The sequence below is a fragment of the Peromyscus leucopus genome, chromosome 9, assembly GCF_004664715.2.
Source record: "Peromyscus leucopus breed LL Stock chromosome 9, UCI_PerLeu_2.1, whole genome shotgun sequence".
In the NCBI taxonomy this organism is placed as follows: Eukaryota; Metazoa; Chordata; class Mammalia; order Rodentia; family Cricetidae; genus Peromyscus; species Peromyscus leucopus.
This window is the reverse complement of record NC_051070.1, coordinates 100,037,626-100,043,818: the sequence shown is the minus strand read 5'-3', so window position 1 is coordinate 100,043,818 and position 6,193 is coordinate 100,037,626. Positions and strand designations below refer to the sequence as shown.

General features: G+C 34.0%; 1 non-coding gene across 1 annotated transcript; it reads right to left on the bottom strand.

Moving 5' to 3' along the window:
- Nucleotides 1-1,893: 1,893 nt before the first annotated feature.
- Nucleotides 1,894-2,000, bottom strand: LOC114702579. Its single transcript, XR_003736012.1, has one exon. It is a non-coding gene; the product is annotated as a U6 spliceosomal RNA (small nuclear RNA).
- Between the last annotated feature and the right edge of the window lie 4,193 nt (nt 2,001-6,193).

Genomic DNA, 6,193 nt, shown 5'->3' with positions numbered 1-6,193 from the left:
GTGTGTGTGTGTGTGTGTGTGTGTGTGTGTGTGTGTGTGTATAAATGATGGTTGATTGACTGAATAGATAAATGAGTACTGTTACTATACTCTGGTTTTGTTGTTGATGAACCTTCTTTTGGAAACAAAATAAATCATTAAATGATAACATGAGCAATGCATGGAATTCCTCAGTCATCTTTGCAAGGAGAAAGAGTGGAATTTGTATTAGTAATACTGTGGTTAAAGATTGCATAATTTTAAATGGTGTGTGGATGTGGATGTTTTGCTATCTTAGGGCAGGGGATGGTTGAATGATTCTGTCACCCAAACCAAAGGAAAACCTTTGTAGAGAAAAAAATTCTCCATGATGACATTTCTCTGGTCAAAACCTTTCAACTTGAGAAAATGTTCCTGCCAAAGTTAAATCAACTTTCAGCATTTTCTAAATGTCAGCTGCTCACTTAGTAGTCCTAAAGAAGTATGTGCACTAATGACTTCTCTTTCTTCTGGGATACTGTTTTGCCTTTGTTGCTTCAAAATTTATACTAGTACACATTGAATTAAATTTACTAATTACTTTCTGCTTAATTAGAAATTTTTGATTATGAGAATTGTCTCAGAAAGTCATTAGGGCAGCCAACTCTGTTATTTTATTGAGCCAAAGCCCAGTTGGCCAGACAGTTCTACAGAAAATAGTACTCAGTACGTGGAGTTCCTAGCTAAATCTTCTAAAATCAAATTTGAAACTATTGGTTTAATTTTTAGAGTTCTATAAATAATGTATAATTATAGACATATATATATATATATATATATATATATATATATATATATATATAAAATGAAGACAAATTTCATATTGATATAATTCCTAGAAGGTCAGAAAGCAGAATTTGTAGGTGATGTAACATTTCCTTAATTGTCAGCTACAGATGGAATGGTATACTTTTATAACCTTGACATTCTGCAGTAATAAAGCAAGTGTATTAAAATTTTCACTAAACATTGCTTTCTGTTTATGTATCCTCTCCAATAATTTCATGTTTATGTTGGATTTCCAACAGTCTTTAACATCTAATTTTTTATACAAATGTTTTATGGAGTTTTGAAAATCCCTTTTTATTTACTGTCAATTTTCAATATGACTTTAAAAGACAGATCCTTTATGGAGTTTTGAAAATCCCTTTTTATTTACTGTCAATTTTCAATATGACTTTAAAAGACAGATCCTTTAAGAGACTAATAAGAAAAACTACCCAGATGAATAAGTAATGGCCTGGACAGTAGCATAAAGGAGGTATCCCTGTGGACACACACAAGGCAACCATCAGTGACAAGTCCATCTGCTTTTGTCAAGTGACCAGGGGCTGTTCTCCCAGGACAGTCTACTGTCAGACCATAAAATTAGTATCAAACTTAATGAAGATGTTGAGACCATTGAGATGGCTCAACATCTAAAAGAGCTTGCTGTGCAAGGCTAAAGATCTGAGTTCAATCCCCAGATCCCACTCTGGAGGGAGAGAATTGACTACAGAGTTGTCCTTTGGCATTCACATGTGGAATATGGTATGTGCACATCTGCACTCACACACACATCTAACACACTAAATTTAATATATGCATGTATATATACAAAATATTAAAGTCATTAAAAGTATATTCTTTAACAATTTAAATTCAAACTATGTAATTCAAATATATAACAAATTAATAGCACCTGGCAGTGGTGGTGTATATCTTTAATCCCAGTGCTCAGGAGGCAGAAGCAGGCTAATTTCTGTGAGTTCAAGGCTAGCCTGGTCTACAGAGTGAGTTCCAGAACAGGCTCCAAGCCTGCACAAAGAAACCCTCTCTCAAAAAAAAAAATGTTAATGACACAGTTCTTTTTTTTTTTTTTTTTTTTTTTTTTTTTTTTATATGGAACGCTTCACGAATTTGCGTGTCATCCTTGCGCAGGGGCCATGCTAATCTTCTCTGTATCGTTCCAATTTTAGTATATGTGCTGCCGAAGCGAGCACGACACAGTTCTTAATAACCATTGGAGTTTAAAATGAAAAGGAAATTAGAAAATGCAAGGAGATTAATGAAAAAGAAAATATATAGAAAATCTCAGACAGGTATCTAAGTAAATCCTTAAGAGAAAAACTTTCTATTACTAAATGCTAATATTCTTGAAACAACAAAATCCTAAAATTAACTCTCTGAATTAAGGAAATAAAAAGCAATAAAACCTAAATTCAAAAAGTTAAGTAGAGGAAAATATTAAAAATGAATAAATGAAATAAACTTAAAAGAAAACAAGAAAGAAAAATCTATGAAATAAAAATGTGATATAACAGCATGACCATTTAGCAAACTCCAGTAGTAAGCGCCTTCAACCCAGAGCCTAAGCCCTCCCCAGCCATGGCTTTTGACTAGGTTTACAATACTAGGTATGAATTCATTTCTGTGGGTCAGGCCTTAGATGCAGCAATAAAACTGTTGCTCACTTTATATTCATTCCTCTATTGTACTGAAGTATTTCTAGTAGAATGTAAATTTTATATAATGTATATGGATGCTATTCTGAAGAAACATTTACTCCAGTCCTCTAGATGGCAGTAGAGCAATGAGTCATTTTAATACATTCAGACAGTCTGTTAATGGTTGCAAGCAGCTATTCTTTCTGTTCCTTTTTTGCTGAGTCTAAATTCAAGCATCTGTCACGGTAGTTGAAAGTTTTTCTGTGTCCTACCAGGTCCACAGCTGTTCAGACCCAAGTCCCAGAATTCTCTTCTCTGCTTGTCCCAACTCTACTTCCTGCCTGGCTACTGGCCAATTAGCGTTTTATTAAACCAGTGTACAAAAGCATTATTCCACAGCATGTCTCCCTCCTACCATGAGAAAATTTCTGTATTTTTGTGGTTCCTTTGCTTTCAGCCATTTGGCTTCTAACCCTTTGAACCTTAAATTCAAGTGACTAAAGATGTGAAGTTGTGCTAAGTACCATCCCTATCCCTCTGAAATTGTCTTCTCTTTCAGATCTTATCCCCCTAATCCTTCATCATTTTGGCAGCCCCCAAGTATAATTTGGTCTAACTGTCCATGACATTCCTGAAAATGGATTTGTCTCCTCACCTCATATATTGTTTTTTTGCCTAACTCCTCATCCTTCTGCCCATTCCAAGATTGGGCATGTCTTAAGAGATTTACAGTGTCCTATGGGAAAGTTGTTTATCCTAGGGCACATCTCATGGATGTGGCCTTTCTAGTTCTGGCTGCTGTGCCAGCTCAATGCTCACATCTTTCAACTTGATTTGATTTAAAAAAACAACCAACCAAGCAGAATCTATTTTATTACTTTGCTGTCTTCTGCATTAGGAGAAGCATTACTCTCTCCTAATCTAAAACATTATACTTAAAATAACATTAGATTTCAGTGGTTAGAAATGTATACTGCATTTGCAGAGAACCTGAGTTCAGTTCCCAGCACAGGCATCAGGTAATTTACAACCACTGTGACTTCAGCCCTCTATACTTTATGGGCACATGCACTCACCAACAATCAAACACAAACACATACACATAATTAAAAATGAATCTTTACCAAATAAAATAACATTGGAATTCAAGAAAAATGTATGAGGAGAAATGATAAATGTTACATCAATGTATAGTAGTTAAGGAAAAATACATTGTATCACTCTTCTGAAAAATATGTAATATGTGGACAAAGACAGTATTGGAGAAAAAGGGCATAAAAAAGCATATTGGAAGGATAGGCAAACTGCTGTTTTAGAAGTTGTCCTTGTGAAATCAAATACAAAATTAAAGAAAATGGGTTGTTCTACTCTTCAAAGTTTTATTAATCTAAAAAATAAATTTCTTAAGGGCAAGATTTGTCAGTGAGGCAGTCCTCATAGAATTAGTTAATTTAAAAAATACATTTCATCAAAGTGGCATTTCCTTAGTTTTCAATGAGGTATCTCTTTTAAAAAAAGATAACCTGCATTACTTTCTATCTGGTTAAATTATTTAATTATTAATTTTGTCTTCAATTATTTCTGTTCTATTTATCCAAGCAGTTATTATTGCTCATTAATACATTGTTGACTCGGGCCAAGTAAGTTCGTGTTCAGCTTGCAATTAGAATATCTGGTTCATTATATTCATTCAAGGACTTAATAGGCTTGTTTCTTTATTACAAATAAATTTTAAACCAATCATCTTCTATTTCTTAATATTTGAATAAGTGTTAATTACAGAAATAATACAGCTCATTAATAGTAAAATTCAAAAAGTCTCCACAATCACCTCAAAAAAAAAAAAATCACTCTTCACATTTAAGCTTCCTTACAGTCTTCAAAGTGTTCATAATTTATTGGGACACAATGTCCTATCAAGTTGCTGCTTATTGGTTTACTTAACAACTTAAGTCTTTCCTGGGCTTAGAGTCAATTGCAACTTTTATAAATCATAATAATACTTCACTGATTCTAGGGCAATATATATGAATAAAATATAATTTCAAGTCTTTTTAAATGTGCCTCTTAGGAAGACAAACACACTCTCCTTTCTATATTATTATTCTTACAATATGAAATTGAAATGATGGATGGACACTTTTGCTGTACCTCAGCAACATGCTCAACATAAAGGAGACAACATATATACAGCAGCAATAGAAACTACTAATCTTAGCTGTGGTCTATATGCAATTATGTGTAATTTAACATATGCAATGATATATGTGTCTACAACTTGATATACCTCATATTTATTCATATTTTGGATTTTGTTTATTTTTATTGCAGTAAAATACACATAACCAAGTCTCTATTCCTGACATTTTGTAAGCCATGCCATGGCACTGAAAACACATCACAACTCTCTTTTGCACTTTTTTAATACAACATTTGCAAAATCAACACCCTACTTTCTGTCTTGATGGATTTGCCTTTTATCAATAGCTTTTTGTAGTTGGAAGTTTTCTTGTGTCCATCCCAGTCTGCAGCCGCTCAGACCCAAATAAATGCACAGAGGCTTATATTATTTTAAAACTATATGACCTAATAGCTCAGGCTTCTCGCTAGCTAGTTCTTACATCTTAAATTAACCCATTTTTATAAATTTATAGTTTGCCACGTGCCTTATGGCTTATTGGTACCTTGCATTTTGATTCTCCTGGTGGTGGCTAGCAGCATCTCTATACTCTTTTTTGATTTCCTATCTCTCCAGTTAGAATGTCCCAACTAACCTTATTCTACCTCACCATTGGCCAAACAGCTATATTTATCAACCAATCAGAGCAACACACATTTACAGCATACAGAACGACATTCCACATCAGCAAGTACACACAGAATGTCATTTTATGTCTTTCTTCTTTTATACTGCATATTTTTTTCAAGGATTATCCATGTTGTAGCCTGTATCATAATGCCATTCATTTCTCTAAGGATGGAGAGTACTGCATTGTGTGGATAGTCTACTTTTGATTTATTCAATTGCTATTAAGTGGACACTTGTTTTGTTTCCATTGTTGCATATTATAAACAAAAACTATGGCCACAGGTTTGTAAGAGAGGAAGAAGCAGTCCGATCTCTGTGAACTTGAAATCAGCCTGGTTGACACAACTAGTTCCAGGACAGCCAAGGCTACATAAAGAAATCTTGCCACAAAACAAACAAACAAACAAACAAACAAAAACCCCTTGGGTCAAACAAATTATTTTCAATTTGTTTGTAAATATACCTAGGAGAAGAATAGCTAGACCATATAGTAATCCTATTTCCAACTTTTACAAAAATACCAAAGGCTTTCCATTGTTTTTCATACTCTTATTTAATTGGAAAGTGATTCTAATCTCTCTACATACTTGCAAATGCTTATTTAATTGGGGCTTTTTAAATAGCTAACCTAATTATCATGAAGTACATCAAACTCACAGCTTTGATTTGTACTTCTCTGAATAATGAAAATGAGCATTGTCTTATGTGCTGCCTGTGTAGGAGGCCAGCTCCCACCTTTTAAAAGAGTTCCTGTGAGGAGGAGAGTGACAGGAAACTTTTAGATAGAAAGATAGGGAAGAGGAGAAAGACAGAAACATAAGATAGCTTTAGGAGGACCACCAGAACCTCTACCTCTTCAAAAGGGCTTTTCATAATAATGCTAAGGGGTGGGACAAAAGACCTCCCCCTTGCTAGATCAAAAAGCACACCACAGAGCCAA